Here is a 16,610-nt window from a genome sequence, read left to right on the forward strand (position 1 = left end):
GATCTAAATCCTAATACAATTTTAGTGCTCCATATGTGACCTCAGTCTGGACAGGCAGATCAGAATTTTTTGCTTTGACCTCTTAAGCCTCGTAAGAACTATCCTCGGCCCGGTTTCCCAATAGCAATGCCCCTCTTCTGGGAAGGCTTTCCACTAGATCTTGGAACATTGCTGCGGGGAATTGCTTCCATTCAGCCACAAGAGCATTAGGGGGGTCGGGCACTGATGTTGGGCGATTAAGCCTGGCTCGCAGTCGGCGTTCCAATTCATCCCAAAGATGTTCGATGGGGTTGAGGTCAGGGCTCTGTGCAGGCCAGTTAAGTTCTTCCACACCGATCTCGACAAACCATTCCTGTATGGACCTCGCTTTGTGCATGGGGGCATTGTTATGCTGAAACAGGAAAGGGCCTTCCCCAAACTGTTGCCACAAAGTTGGAAGCACAGAATCATCTAGAATGTCATTGTATGCTGTAGCATTTAGATGTCCCTTCACTGGTACTAAGGTGCCTAGCCCATGAAAAACAGCCCCAGACCATTATTCCTTCTCCACCAAACTTTACAGTTGACCATCTGCATTCGGGAAAGTAGCGTTCTACTGGCGTCCGCCAAACCTAGATTCGTCCATCTGACTGCCAGATGCTGAAGCGTGATTCTTCACTCCAGAGAACGCCTTTCTACTGTTTCAAAGTCCAATGGCTTGCGAGCTGTACACAACTCCAGCCGACGCTTGGCATTGCGCATTGTGATCATAGGCTTGTGTGCGGCTGTTCGGCCATGGAAACCCATTTCATGAAGCTCTTGACGAACAGTTATTGTGCTGACGTAGCTTCCAGATGCAGTTTGGAACTCGATAGTGAGTGTTTTAACCGATGACAAGTGATTTTTACGCACTATGCGCTTCAGCACTCGGCGGTCCCGTTCTGTGAGCTTGTGCAGCCTACCACTTCGCGGCTGAGCCATTGATGCTCCTAGACGTTTCCAATTCACAATAATAGCACTTACAGTTGATCGGGGCAACTGTAGCAAGGCAGAAATTTGACTCATTAACTTGTTGGAATGAGCACTATGATGGTGCCACGTTGAAAGTCACTGAGCTCCTCAGTAAGGCTATTCTAATGCCAATGTTTGTCTATGGAGATTGCATGCCTGTGTGCCTGATTTTGTACACCTGTCAGCACGGGTGTGGCTGAAATACCCGAATCCACTAATTTCAAAGGGTGTCCACATACTTTTGTATATGTAGTGTATACAGTATCGTCTCCAAATCTATGCAAATTGGTATTGTTTCTAAAGATTTGAAAATTCCAAAGGTATCCCCCACTATAAATCTTGGGACCCAAGATCTTTTACAAATTTTCGCCCAATATCTGAACTACCATGTTTTTCTAAAATCCTAGAAAAATGTGTGTATAAGAGAATGTTGAAACATTTAAATCAACACCGTATTCTTAATGAACACCAATATGTTTTTTGTAAAAACTACTCCGTAGATTTGGCTCTTTTGCAACTCGTGGATAAAATCTTTACAGCCTTTACAACAATGAATATACTTTTTTGGCATTTGTTTTTTTTTATCTATCCAAAGCATTTGACACGGTTGATCATGAAACATTACTTTTTAAATTGCATTATTACTGTTTTCATGATTGAACATATAATTGGTTATATGTTTATGCTAGAGAACAATTTGTTTATGCAAACGGCTGTGCATCTACCAGGGCCAAGATATCCTGTGCTGTGCCACAGGGTTCGATAATTGGACCTTTGTTATTCCTAATCTATGTCAATGACCTTGCTGCTGTGTCTTCTACTGTACTTCCCATTCTCTTTGCTGATGATACCGATTTCATTTTATCACACAATCATTTTGATTCACAAATTAATGAAGCCAACTCAGGTATGGCCAAATTTTCTGAATGGTTTCAGATAAAAAATGATCTTTAAATGTTAAAAAATCTAACTTTATTCTAAAAACTAGTAAGAATAAGAAATATTGTAAAGAAAAGAGACAGAATCTCAATTGGTGGGAATGAAATGAAACAAGTCACATCCACTAGTTTCCTCTGAGTTCTAATTCATGAAAAGTTATCCTGGAAATGCCATATTACATTTGTCTGTAGCAAAGCAATGAAATTTGTTGTTATCATCAGAAAGATTAGTTGTTTGGTTCCTCAGGCTTGCTTCCTAACTCTATACTATAGCTTAATTTACCCATATCTCATTTACTGTAATATTGGCTTGGCCAGTACATATGCCTCCTACCTACACAAATCACTCATCATACAAAGACATTTGCAAGACTAGCTACCTCCTCTAATTACCTAGCTCCATCTGCAACTTTATTTGAGAAACTCAATATCTTGTCTGTTTACAACATTAATGTACGCCAGTTATGCACTTCCATCTACAAATACTCATACCTCCCAGACAGTTTACCTAAACCCTTAAATGGATTCTTCCAGGTTAATTCTGAAATCCATCTATTTAACACTGCGATAACCTTCACCCTCCCCACACCTCACAAAGTAAATTCTCTACCAGATACAGGGGAACCATACTCTGAAATTCTTATCTTCATATTGCAAAAACCTCATCATGCCTCAATAATTTCAAGCGAGGACTGGGGGTCAGCCTGATGAACCAAACTACTCAATTATCCCTTCCATGTAGCTTAACACACACACACACACACACACACACACACACACACACACACACACACACACACACACACACACACACACACACACACACACACACACACACACACACACACACACACACACACACACACACACACACACACACACACACACAAAGCTAATCAAACATGTTTCTTCTTGTATGCTAAATATAAAATGTACAATTATAGTTAATATGCTTTGTTTAACTGATATATATATATATATTACATATGGATTCTTTAGGCCTTTTGCCATTTGGTAGGCCGTCATTGTAAATAAGAATTTGTTCTTAACTGACTTGCCTAGTTAAATAAATGTTCAATAAAATTTACAAAAATAAAGACATTCAGAAAGGTGAAGAAAATGCATGCTGAGAGCAAATAGAGAGCCACTCTACACATGATCCCTAACCCAAACAGGTCTATAATAGGTAGAAAGACAAAATATGTTACATCTTCCCCCAGTCTCCCCTTACTAATAGTGAGTGTGCAACTTTCAAACAATTTCTCCCACCCTTGCCTACCAGCAAATCAATGAAATTCCGATTTATAGAGGGAGATAACTTTGACAATTTTAAAATCTTTTGGAAGAATACCAATTTGCATAGATTTGGTGAAGATACAGTATTTTCTACATATACAAAAGTATGTGGACACTCTTCAAATTAGCGGATTCGGCTATTTCAGCCACACCCGTTGCTGACAGGTGTACAAAATCAGGCACACAGCCATGCAATCTCCATGGACAAACACTGGCATTAGAATGCCACAAAGTTTGCAAGTTGTTCAACGAATGTAATGGACAGTAGGTAACTATTGAGAAAAGAAGGAAGCCCATGTTTCAATAGGCGATAAGATATTAATGTGTCATGAAAGGAGTGTGGATATTTGGCTTGGCGAAGCAGTTTAATGCGCTGAGGGAATGGAAGCTGATACTGGTCACGCTCCTCTGCTCACAGTGCATTTCCACATAACACTATGGGGGCGATGAAACAACAGAGCCCCATTCATTTTCAGTGGAGGGAAGCGAAGTGGACGGGGGGACCGTTGGGCGATGCGAGCATGGGCGAGAAAGTGTGAACAGAGCAGGACCAAAGTTGGAGAAAGCTGAACTTTATGCAAATACTCTACGATAACGCAAAGCTATTGACCAATTGAAGCTCACTATAGCTTCCAGACCCTACTGGATTGGCTGTTGATACCTAGCACTACCTCAGCTACTTGCTCTCTCCCAAACGAGGGCAAAGCTAGAATGGCTATTGGAATTATTGTGTTATGTGGAAATGTACTGATAGACGTAGCCAGATCTTATGTCATATGTTATAGCAATCTGTCTGTCGATGACACATTCAATGACGTGGCATCAACCATTGGTTGATGCATGCAACATCTAAGCAGTGGAACATGACCACTGCAATTATGAGTTTTTCGCTCTGCTTGTCTCGGCTGGTCTCTGGAAGAAATTATGATTCCTCATTGTCTGAGACCGAGTCAAGACCGAGTAAAAATGTATCAGACACTGAGACCAGACCAAGACACTCAATATGTGGTCTCAATTACTACAACACTGAACTGTTCCTTGTAGTTACTGCAGACTGCAGATAGATATTATAGGGAAATATGGTCACAATGCGGACACAGTAGACAGATAACAGACACATTTTATTACCTTGTGTAAACGTGACAGAACTTGTTTGGATCATCTTGATCAGATAATGAAGGTGAAAACAAGGCTTTTGGGTGTGAACATCCTTTAGTAGCATTCAGAAAGCATATTGTACAAACCTAGGAACACACCTAGGGGTCCGAGGATGACTACAGGACAGAAAGAACACATTTAACCCAATGGTGGAAGGAAAACAGACTCATTTTTATGTGAAAAAAAACCCAACAAGGAAATGACAATAAACTTCAGAACTTTAAAAGATGATCCCGGGCCCATTCACATTGACTCAGAGCAAATAGAATCAGTTGAGCAGCACAAATATCTTGGAACTATAATTGACTCAAAACTCTCCTGGACTGCAAACACAAAACAGATATACAAAAAGGGACAACAACGACTGTATGTCATGAGGAGATTAATTATATATCAGGAGTTCATCTCAAGAACATGGAAACGCTGTTCTTGGAGAGAGTACTGAGGGCAGGAGCGAGAATTGCCACTGATCTGACACACCCACTCAACCAGGAGTACCAGCTCATACCATCAGGCCGCCGATGCAGAGTCCATCTTTACAAAACCGCCAGAGCCCAGAAATCATTAATTCCCACCAGTATAAATAACTGCTCACCCCCCCACCTGAATTGATGAACATGTCTGCTGTAGTTATTGCTTGTGATTTATGTATTTTACTAGGCAAGTCAGTTAAGAAGAAATTCTTATTTTCAATGATGGCCTGGGAACAGTGGGTTAACTGCCTTGTTCAGGGGCAGAACAACAGATTTTTACCTTGTCAGCTCAGGGATTCAATCTTGCAACCTTCCGGTTACTAGTCCAACACTCTAACCACTAGGCTACCTGCCGCCCCACTTATTGGTGATGCTGTGCTGTTGTTTGTCGAGATGCAAGACAAATTTCCCAAAAGGGACACACAATAAATAACGTTTTAATATCTCATCAGAAAGTTCAAACCTATTGGTGTAACAATTTAAGTTTTGGACTCACAGTAGCAGTAACCTGGGTTTGTGTCCTGGTCGGGCTACATATTCGCTATGCTGGTATTAGAAATAGAAGTGTGTCCCAAGGGACTTGTGAGATAAACATGGGGATGGCAGTAGCATTCAGTAAGCATGTAGAGACCTTTGTACAACAACTAGTGATCTCATCAAGAAGTGTCAGAGTCCCGAATTGGGCTTAGCCCTGAATTTGCTACAATATGTTCAAAAACAGCAGTCTTCTGCTAGCCTAATATGGATGAGTGTAAAAATGATCATAATGGTTAATTTACATTATCATTAGTCTTCATTTTATTTTGTGGATGCTGTTACTGATTTACTGATCTATTTGTGCATATGTAGCAGATGGGGATCTATGAAACTCACTCCTCAGCCTGAAAGTGTCACCCCTTGTGCTATTGAAATAGACATTTTTTGGCAGTGCAATGGGTTGGAACGCTCTAGGAGGGCGGTCATGTGTGCTTGCGAGGCAGAGGTCCTGAGTTTGCGCTGGGTAGGAGCCGAATCGGGTGGAAGGGGCACTCCCTAAGCAAGCAGCATGATCTGCAGTTGCCACTTGGTAATTTGCAACTTCCATTCTAATAAAATGTGTTTTTGGTGAGCTGACTGAACTGGTTTTTAGTTAAGACAATATATTTTTTGTTCTTAAGATTAAGTAAATAAAACAGATGTGTTCCAATGATTCCAATGAGGTTTAACTAATAGGAAATAAATAAAATAACACTTTACAAAATGCCTGTGGGCACTGACAGTCACACTTTGCATGCGTTTTTGGATAAGGGGACTTTTATTCTGAAAACCTAACGGAAGTGTTACTTTGTCGCCACCTAGTGGTTGTTGTTGGAAGAGAGGCTCACAATGGAATATGTCGGGCTTCCAATTGCCGGTAATTATATTCCTAGCGTTCGCGTCCATTTTCGGTGTCGTTCAAAGGGACTGTGAAGCAATTCGCTGCTTTTAAAAAAAAACTTTTGCAACAAAAAGCCCATAATGGATTTCGAATATGTTTCTGACGCTTCTCAGTAGCTTACTCTTGTGAGGCTGATTGCTTGGTTTCCAGACCTCGTCACCTTGGTGGTGGATTTGTAACGATATATTTAGCCTCTCTCGTTTGGGATATTGCCATTGGAGCAAGAGAAGACGCAAACGAAACGGAAAATCAAATCAAATTGGATTGCCAGGTAAAAGACGATGCGTCTTCATTTAATTTGTTTTGACATATGGCCAGAAGGTAAAGACCTACATACAATATATACTATTGCGAGGGTTCACGTGTTTAAAAAATGTTGACGCAGCGCAGCAATCATGCAGAATCGCATTCGCGCTATTGTGCTCTGGGCCTGTCACGCCTATAGGCTAGTTGAGGGATAACCTACTTTATATAATTTTATAGTAGCCTAGACTATTTGAATAATTATTTCAATACCAAACAACGTCGTGTTGTATGATCTAATTGACGTACTAAGAACCGCATTTAAAATAATTTGGGGCTGAGCTGTCTTTGCAGAAAGACTTTGTAGGATCCAGTGAGAGGAACGGTCTTGGGTCTAGCCCAGTTTCTAGACAGATATTGTAATCTCCATCTAGCAGCCTAGGGTAACGTGGGGTATCTGCCCCCTCTGTAATTCTCACAGAAACTAATTTGTTACACTTTTCCTGGCTGCCACTACTCGAGTTAAACTAAAAATGTTATTTATCTAATCTACATTTTTTTTTATGTCACTAACAAAACTATTGAGGTAAATGTATTTAATCATTTAGAAAAATAAATAAATAAATATAGTACCACCTACTCATTCCAGAGTTTCTTTATTTTTACTATTTTCTACATTGTAGAATAATAGTGAAGACATCAAAACTATTTAATAACACATGGAATCATGTGGTAATCAAAAAAGTGTTAACAAATCAAAATATATTTTATATTTGAGATTCTTCAAATAGCTACTCTTTGCCTTGATGACAGCTTTGCACACTCTTGGCATTCTCTCAACCAGCTTCATGAGGTAGTCACCTGGAATGCATTTCAATTAACAGGTGTGCCTAATTTGTGGTATTTCTTTCCTCCTTAATGCATTTGAGTCAATCACTTGTGCTGTGACAAGGTAGGGGTGGTATACAGAAGATAGCCCTGTTTGATATTAAAAGAGCAAGTTCATATGACAAGAACAGCTCAAATAAGCAAAGAGAAACAACAGAAAGTCATTACTTTAAGACATGGTCAGTCAATGCGGAAAAAGTCAAGAACTTTGAAAGTTTCTTCAAGAGCAGTCGCAAAAACCATCGAGCTATGATGAAACTGGCTCTCATGAGGACCGCCACAGGAAAGGAAGACCCAGAGTTACCTCTGCTGCAGAGGATGAGTTAATTAGTTACAAGCCTCAGAAATTGCAGCCCAAATAAATACTTCACAGAGTTCAAGTAACAGCCACATCTCAACATTAACTGTTCAGAGGAGACTGCGTGAGTTATATAAATATATATATATAAGCGCATTTTTCTGAGTTACAGTTCATATAAGGAAATCAGTCAATTGAAATAAATTCAGTAGGACTATATGTATGGATATCACTTGACTGTGCGGTGGTGCAGCAATTGGTGGGCCTGGGAGGGCATAGGCCCACCCACTTGAGTGCCAGGCCCAGACAACCAGAATGAGTTTTCCCCTCAAAGGACTTTATTACAGACACAAATATTCCTCAGTTTCATCAGCTTTTCGGGTGGCTGGTCTGACGATCTGACAGGTGACGAAGCCGGATGTTGAGGTCCTGGGCTGGTGTGGTTACACGTGGTCTGTGGTTGTGAGGCCGTTTGGACGTACTGCCAATTTCTCTAAAACGATGTTGGAGGCAGCTTATGGTAGAGAAATAGCAACAGCTCTGGTGGACATTCCTGCAGTCAGCATGCCAAAATGCACGCTCCCTCAACTTGACATTTGTGGCATTGTGTTGTGTGACAAAACTGCACATTTAGTGGCCTTTTATTGTCCCCAGCACAAGGTGCACCTGTGTAATGATCATGTTGTTTAATCAGCTTCTTGATATGTCATACCTGTCAGGTGAATGGATTATCTTGGCAAAGGAGAAATGCTCACTAACAGGTTGTGTTTTTATTTTTGTTCAATGTAGAAAGATTAGTGTATTCAGACCCCTTGACTTATTCCACATTTTGTTACGTTACCTTGTTCTAAAATGTGTTATTGTTTTTTTCCCACACATCTATCTACACACAATACCCCATAATGACAAAGCAAAAAACGTTTTTTAGAAATTTTGCAAAAAATGTAAAACATATGTACATGTGACATTTTCAGACCCTTTACTCAGTACTTTGTTGAAGCACCTTTGGAGCGATTACAGTCTCGAGTCTTCTTGGGTATGACGCTACACGCTTGGCACACCTGTATTTGGGAAGTTTCTCCCATCCTTCTCTGCAGATCCCCTCAAGTTCTGTCAGGTTGGGTCAGGAGCGTCGCTGCACAGCTATTCTCAGGTCTCTCCAGAGATGTTCATGTCCAGGCTCTGGCTGGGCCACTCAAGGACATTGAGACTTGTCCCGAAGCCATTCCTGCATTGTTTTGGCTGTGTGCTTAGGGTTGTTGTCCTGTTGGAAGGTAAACCTTCACCCCAGTCTGAGGTCCTGAATGCTTTGGAGCAGGTTTTCATCAAGGATCTCTCTCTGTACTTTCCTCTGTTCATCTTTCCCTCGGTCCTGACTAGTCTCCCAGTCCCTGCCGCTGAAAAACATCCCCATAGCATGATGTTGCCACCACCGTGCTTCACCGTAGTGATGGTTCCAGGATTCTTCCAGACTTGACACTTGAATCTTGTTTCTCATGGTCTGAGAGTCCTTTAGGTGCCTTTTGGCAAACTCCAAGCGGGCTGTCATGTGCCTTTTAGTGAGGAGTGGCTTCCGTCTGGCCACTCTACCATAAAGGCTTCTGTCTGGCCACTCTAACATAAAGGTCTGATTGGTGGAGTGCTGCAGAGATATTTGTCCTTCTGGAAAGTTTTCCCATAGCCACAGGGTAGGCAGTGTTCCTATTTGGAACCATTTCATTTGTCTGAAAATTAAGGTTACTTTTTTTTCTTCAGCTAGGCCTATTGATGGCAAAAGTAACTGTCATGCAACACAAGTGTTCTCTGAAAACAATGGATCACTAGTGCATCAAGTTTTCAGCCCACACATTCTCTGTGGTTCTCAAGCACTAAGACCAACTGCAAAATTTCTATAATGTTTGTTGCAAAAATGTAGGTCAGTGGAGGACCCTGTTATGCTCGATCTGTAAACATTGATGCTATTCTGGATCTTCAGTTATGAACTAATGCTGGTCTGGATCCGTAGTGAGTCAGACACTTGCTTTTGAGAATAATTACTGAACAATTTTAGTGTGTGGGAAGTAAGGTGATGAATGTGCATGAATGAAAATAATTAAAATGTTGCTTCCTTGGTCTCCTGAGTGGCGTTGCGGTCTAAGACACTGCATCGCAATGCTTGAGGTATCACTACAGACCTGGGTTCGATCCTAGGCTGTGTCACAGCCAGCTGTGACCGGGATACCCATGAGGCGGTGCACAATTGGCACAGCGTCTTCCGGGTTAGGGGATGGTTTGGCAGGCCGGGATTTCCTTGTCCCACCGCGCTCTACCTACTCCTTGTGGCTGGCTGGCCTCCTTCAAGCTGACTTCGGTCACCATCTCAATAATGTTTCCTCAGACACATTGGTGTAGAGGGTCCGCCTCTCACGGTCCCTGCTCTCTCCTTCTTTTCCTCCGGTGAGACTGACCAGAGAGGGGACTATTCCTCAATTTTAAAGTAGACATGACTATCTGTTAATAATAATTCAAATGCAGGGCTATCAATACACTTACTCATTCATTGCAGCTGCAGTGTGTGCGGATGTAGGGAGAAGCACGCTTTTGTTTTTTTATTCAATGGTGTTGAATAAACACAGTGTTGACAGTGATGAAATAAAAACTTAGACATGAACTCACTCATAATAACAGCAGTTCTTTGCTGTATTCTTTGACAGTCTCTCTGGTCATGGTTTAAAAGTCATGAAATCACGTAGGCGAGTATCAAACTTTGCTGGGGTCGTGGAAGCTGTTGGCATGGTGATTTGAGATATCCGATTGGCCAGCACAGTTGGCACTCTCGATTTAGCCACAAATTTCCCAGTCCATCGAGTAGGCGGAGTTTGTCTTTTTAGACAAATGAAATGGTTCCAGGTAGGAACACTTTGCCTACCCGGTGTGCAGGGCTTCTGAATCAAGTGCAGCTACCTCCCAACAGCGAAACAAAAATGAGTGCAAGCCTTTTGTCGTTGGCTTTTCTACAGAAATGTTTGGTGATCGACTAGGAATGCCTCGCGATCAACCGGTTGGTGACCACTGATTTAGAGATATTCTGTTTTTAATTTGACATTGCTGCTGGACTCTCGTGTGTGTGTGTGTGTGTGTGTGTGTGTGTGTGTGTAATGAAGGTGCTTCCCTTCAGTGGATCACATCTGATCACATATTAGCAGAGTTGTGTTCGAGACTACCTAAAGCGAGACTGATTCAAGACCGGAGCCAATCGGGGTGAGGGGCAAGACAGAGTCAAGACTGAGACCGGGGAGAACAATGGGTCCAAGACCGAGACCAGAAAAAAAGTTAAATTCAAGACCATGATTCTAATTTTGTCAAGTCGCCACCATAATAAGAGTTCCAAATGTCCAGTAATTCTGAACAACATATGGATTCTTTAGCCATTCAGAAGTGAAAAAATGCATGCTGAGGGAAAATAGAGCTGCTCTACAAATTATTATTAATCCAGACACAGTGAGGAGGAATGGGTCTTCTAAGCCTTCAGAGCAGATTAATTAAATAATGACAATATTATTTTCAATGATTTTCAAGTTTAATTGCTTCAGTTTTTTGGAAAAGAAATGGAAAAAAGATCCAATCAGGATTTTTATTTGCTGGTCTCTAGGGAGATGCAGTAAAATTCTAGCTAGATAAGTCAGCTATTGGCTAGGCCATCAGAAGCTGTATAGAAGGCATCTGCCATTCAACTGTATTAGGTTGATTTCACTGTCACTTTTGCCCTATCACATTTGGACATTTTTTTATATTTTTTTTTACAAAAACGTATGGAAACTTCTGCCTTCTCGAAAGCCAACAGGTCACAATAGCGAGCAGTAGTTTTTCCCCATGGTCTAGCTAGCTAGCTTTTGTTGTCGGCTAGTTGGTGGAGGCTGCAGCATGTGTTGTTGCTAATTTGTTAGCTTCTCCCTTTTCAAAACTAACTTTCAACAGGAAGTAAAGTTTTAAATGATCATCTGGTGACTGGAACTGTGCTTCTAAATTTTTATTGCAGCACACCTGCTGCTGATAGTGTGAAACATTTGTTGCATTTCAACTTTAGGTCACCGCTTTGTGCTAATTGTAAAAATGTCTGTGAATGGACTGCTTATCCTTTAACATCATGCTGTGTGTGACTGCTTTCTATCGGCCCTATGTAGTGATGCCTGGAGAAGTGGGAAAGGCACCCTGTGTAAGAAATCCTATGTTTCATGAGTTTTCCTATAGATTTTTTTCAGATTTTAACTCAAAATAAATAAGATATGTTGTAAGTCCACAACAATGCTTAAGCAGCATCAATCCGATTGGGTGGGCCTGGCACCCCAGTGGGTGTCCACCCAGGCCCATCCATGCCTATGCCCCTGATGCAAACAGCGCATGACAATTGGGAATCATAAATGGCCTACAAACAAACACTTCGGACCAAACTTTTTCAATACCTGGTTTTCATATCCGTTGTTGCCTTAGTTAGCTTTCCTACCTGACCGGCTAACGATGTCATTCTTTCGTGAGCTGCTCCTTACCAAAACCAGTTGAGTGCTGCGCGCTCTTGCTGCCTGCAGATGATATTCTGCTGAAACTAGGTTATGTGTGCGGCGCTCATGTGAGTATACAGTATTTCATGTGCTTTTGTGTAGGCTACTTTGTGCATGATTTCTCTATTGTACTACATAATTTATAAGCCTTATACCTCCACAAAAAAAAAAAAAAGTGGGTATATGATTTATACCGGTGTATAATTTCCACTGGACCGTTGTTTTACTAAAAGTGTAATCTCCCATAGCCGCGGGAAGCAGGGATGCTGAGGGTGCTGCAGCACCCCCTGAAAAATTGTAATAAAAAAAAAATACATTTATATTGTTTAAAAAAATATATTATTTTACTAATTAAATTGTATTTGTCACATAGGCATGGTTAGCAGATGTTAATGCGAGTGTAGCGAAATGCTTGTGCTTCTAGTTCCGACAGTGCAGTAATAATATATAACAAGTAATCTAACAATTCCCCAACGACTACCTAATACACACAAACCTGAAGGGGTGAATGAGAATATGTACATATAAATATATGGATGAGTGATGGCCGAGCGGCATAGGCAAGGTGCAATAGATGGTATCAACTACAGTATATACATGTGATATGAGTAATGTAAGATATGTAAACATTATTTAGAGTGCATTGTATAAAGTGACTAGTGATCCATTTATGTGGCCAGTGATTGGGTCTCAATGTAGGCAGTAGCCTCTCTGAGTTAGTGATGGCTGTTTAGCAGTCTGATGGCCTTGAAAGAGAAGCTGTTTTTCAGTCTCTCGGTCCCAGCTTTGATGCACCTGTACTGATCCCTCCTTCTGGATGGTAGAGGTGTGAACTGGCAGTGTGATGTTGTGATGTGGCTCAGTTGGTAGAGCATGGCGCTTGAAATTCTAGGGTTGTGGGTTGAATTTCTACGGGGGGGACCAGTATGTAAATGTAAACGCACTACTGTAAGTTGCTCTGGATAAGCGTGCCTACTAAAATGGAAAAGGAATGAATAGACGATTTCCGTTTTCACACAAGTTGCATTTGCAAAGTATTTCAAGAATCTGGAAAACCTATTTCAAGCAAGTCATTTTTATATTCCTCAAGTATTATCAGAATAACTGATTTGTACCGATAATTATCAGACTCAAATTACAAACGCTGGTAAACAGTCAAATACATTTTTTAGTTTTAAAAAAAATCTGAAAAGCAGTGCACTGGGCCTTGTATTAACGGACCGATATAGATGTCTTCAGCGCGGGCAATTCCAATGCCAGGGTCATGGGTTAGGTTTCTGCTGCACTAACTATTGTATAAGAGGTAATGCTAATGGGATGCAGACAACCTGGGTTCAAACCCAGACGGTCACACAATTATGCAACCTTAATTTTCTTAGTCTTTCAGCATGTGCATGTACCCACTAGAATTCTGCACAACCACTATTGATAGTGTGAAAGTATCTTGCAGAGTCTGCCACAGACATGCACATTGTTATGATCTTAATGGTTGAGTCAAGTTTCATGGGGTTGGGATGATTTGGAAATAAGTCTGACTTTATTGTCATATCCCAGTTGTGTAAAAAAATGTGTATATATACTGTCTTTTTTTACTGACATTTGTCAATCAATTAAATTTGAGGACCTCTTTACAAAATAATAAGGTATTCAAATGGTTTTCTGTCCATAGATTTTCTGTCAAAATGATATCTAGATTCTATATTTTGTAGTCTGTAGCCAACACCGATATGGTGATCATCATCCATTTACCCTATTGTCTTTTGGGGAGTGCATGCAACTCTTCAATCTAGATAAAGTCCCTTCCCATTAGATCAGGGGTGTCAAACTCATTCCACGGAGGGCCAAATGTCTGCAGTGTTTTTTTCCATTTCAATTCAGACCTAGACAACAAGATGAAGGGAGTTCCTTACTAATTTGTGACCTTAATTCATCAATCAAGTACAAGGGTGGCGTGAAAACCCGCCGACACTCGTCCCTCCATGGAATGAGTTTGACACATGCATTAGACTATACAATGTACCAGGGTATTTTTGAAATACGGCAGGTATGATTTCCAATACCATACCAATACCGATTTCCAATTATTTTAAAGGTATGATTTTCAGAAAGGTACTAATCTGGATACCACCCAATCCATATTTACAATGGCTCTGTGTTTTCTGAGATGGAAGCATTGGAGGGAGTCTTTAAAAAATAAAAAAAATATGTGGGGTGACTCTAATATTTTATATTTAATATCTTTAAAGTCAGTCATTCTTTCGCTCTCTCATTGTCTCTCATTTTCTCTTCTCTCACTCTCACTATCTCATGTTTTCTCTCTATGCATCTACTTTTCAAGTACATTTACTGGTTACCTTGGGTCTGTGTAATGGACACAGTGTTTGAAATTCAGTGAGAGAGTTCCTGCATGGGACCCAATCTACTGCATCTAATGAGCGAAGATAAGAATTCTGTGTCTGAGAGGGGTGCGGAGTCATAACACAGCACTTGTTCAACTTCACTACAGCATGTCCTTCCCATTGATTAGGCTGGGTCAGCTTCACCTTGTTCCTAGGGCAGAATTTATATTTATAATCTAATCTTTAACTCAGGTTTATGATACGGATACATACCACCAATGTACAAACAGGCTATGTAAGTGGTAACAAATACATGGACAGTCATGGGACTTCTACGATATGTTTCTGTGTTTGTTGATAAGCACTGCACTCATGTTAAGCGGGTGCGTTCGTATAGGCTACCTAGACATTTTTTCGCCCCTCTCTCTGCTCCTTTTCCCCTTGTTGTGCACTTGCTATCTGTTTGGAGCAGATAATCTCACTCGCAGAAGAACATGTGCAGATATGTGATAATGAGCAGCCTGCTATATGAAGATCCACCTCAGTTTCCCTTTGAGAAATTGCTATGATTGTAAAAAGAATTGGCTTGTATACATAACACTGGAATAGAGTTCTTGTTTTGGCCTAAACAAATAGATACACAGTACTTCTAGAATTCTAAATGATACATTCAAAGATAAAGTATATTTTATATGGAGGGAGTATAGTGGCTTCTAGTATTCATAAATGGCTATGATTGTAATTTATGATGTGAAATCTGCTGCTGTTTGATGCAGTGTTATGTGTCCTGTTCCATTGCAGTGTTGTTGACAGCATAACCCCCCCTCCAACCCATAGACACTGGTCAGAGGCAGGTTGGTCATAAGAACCACATGCGCTCTATTGACCAGACTAAATGCTAACGTTCAATTTGGTCATGTACGAGTGTCAACCAACAATGTTATGGCACTCTTAGTCAGGGATACACCGGCTCTGTACACCTTAAAGGGTGTGTACCTGTTGTTGTATTGACAAGGCTCTACTATTCAGCTGTTCTGATGTCTTGACTTGCAGTATGACATGAGTATTTTTGATGCAGTGTATGAATCATATATGTCAGGAGATGTTCGTCGATCTGCACATTTGAAAAGCGATACTGACTGATAGTTTTTGATTCGGTGCTTGGTAGCACATTCCAGCATATAGAATTATCAATGGTTGCTGTTGGTTATTATTTCTAGAGGTCGACCGATTAATCGGCATGGTCTATTTAGTTAGGGACGATTTCAAGTTTTCATAACAATGGGTAATCTTTATTTTTGGACACCGATTATGGGCGATTACATTGCAATCCACAAGGAGACTGAGTGGCAGGCTGACCACCTGTTACGCGAGGGCAGCAAGGAGCCAAGGTAAGTTGCTAGCTAGCATTAAACTTATAAAAAACAATCAATCTTAACATAATCACTAGTTAACTACACACGGTTGATATTACTAGTTTAACTAGCTTGTCCTGCGTTGCATATATTCAATGTGGTGCCTGTTAAGTTATCATCAAATCACAGCCTACTTCGCCAAATGGGTGATTTAACAAAAGCGCATTCGCGTCAGGGTATATACAGTTTGGGCCGCCTGGCTTGTTGCGAACTGTGTGAAGACCATTTCTTCCTAACAAAGACCGTAATTAATTTGCCAGAATTGTACATATTTATGACATAACATTGAAGGTTGTGCAGTGTAACAAAAATATTTCGACTTAGGGTTGCCACCCGTTCGATAAAATACGTAACAGTTCCGTATTTCACTGAAAGAATAAACGTTTTGTTTTCGAAATGATAGTTTCCGGATTTGACCATATTAATGACCTAAGGCTTGTATTTCTGTGTGTTATTATATTGTAATTAAGTCTATGATTTGATAGAGCAGTCTGACTGAGCGATGGTAGGCAGCAGCAGGCTCGTAAGCATTCATTCAAACAGCACTTTACTGCATTTGCCAGCAGCTCTTTGCAATGCTTGAAGTACAGCGCTGTTTATGACTTCAAGCCTATCAA

At 40.8% G+C, this 16,610-nt stretch overlaps 1 protein-coding gene across 3 annotated transcripts in view; it reads left to right on the forward strand.

Annotated features, from left to right (window-relative positions):
• The first annotated feature begins 6,198 nt into the window (after positions 1-6,198).
• The window catches only part of tmem63bb (transmembrane protein 63Bb), a 99,282-nt gene continuing 88,870 nt past the window's right edge, over positions 6,199-16,610 (forward strand). For all 3 annotated transcript variants that reach the window (XM_045691329.2, XM_045691330.2, XM_045691331.2), the window contains exon 1: positions 6,199-6,543. The gene's annotated coding sequence lies outside the window, so the exon portion shown is untranslated. The remainder of the gene's footprint in view (positions 6,544-16,610) is intronic.

Source organism: Salmo salar, chromosome 12 (genome assembly GCF_965601325.2).
Source record: "Salmo salar chromosome 12, fSalSal1, whole genome shotgun sequence".
Taxonomy (NCBI): domain Eukaryota; kingdom Metazoa; phylum Chordata; class Actinopteri; order Salmoniformes; family Salmonidae; genus Salmo; species Salmo salar.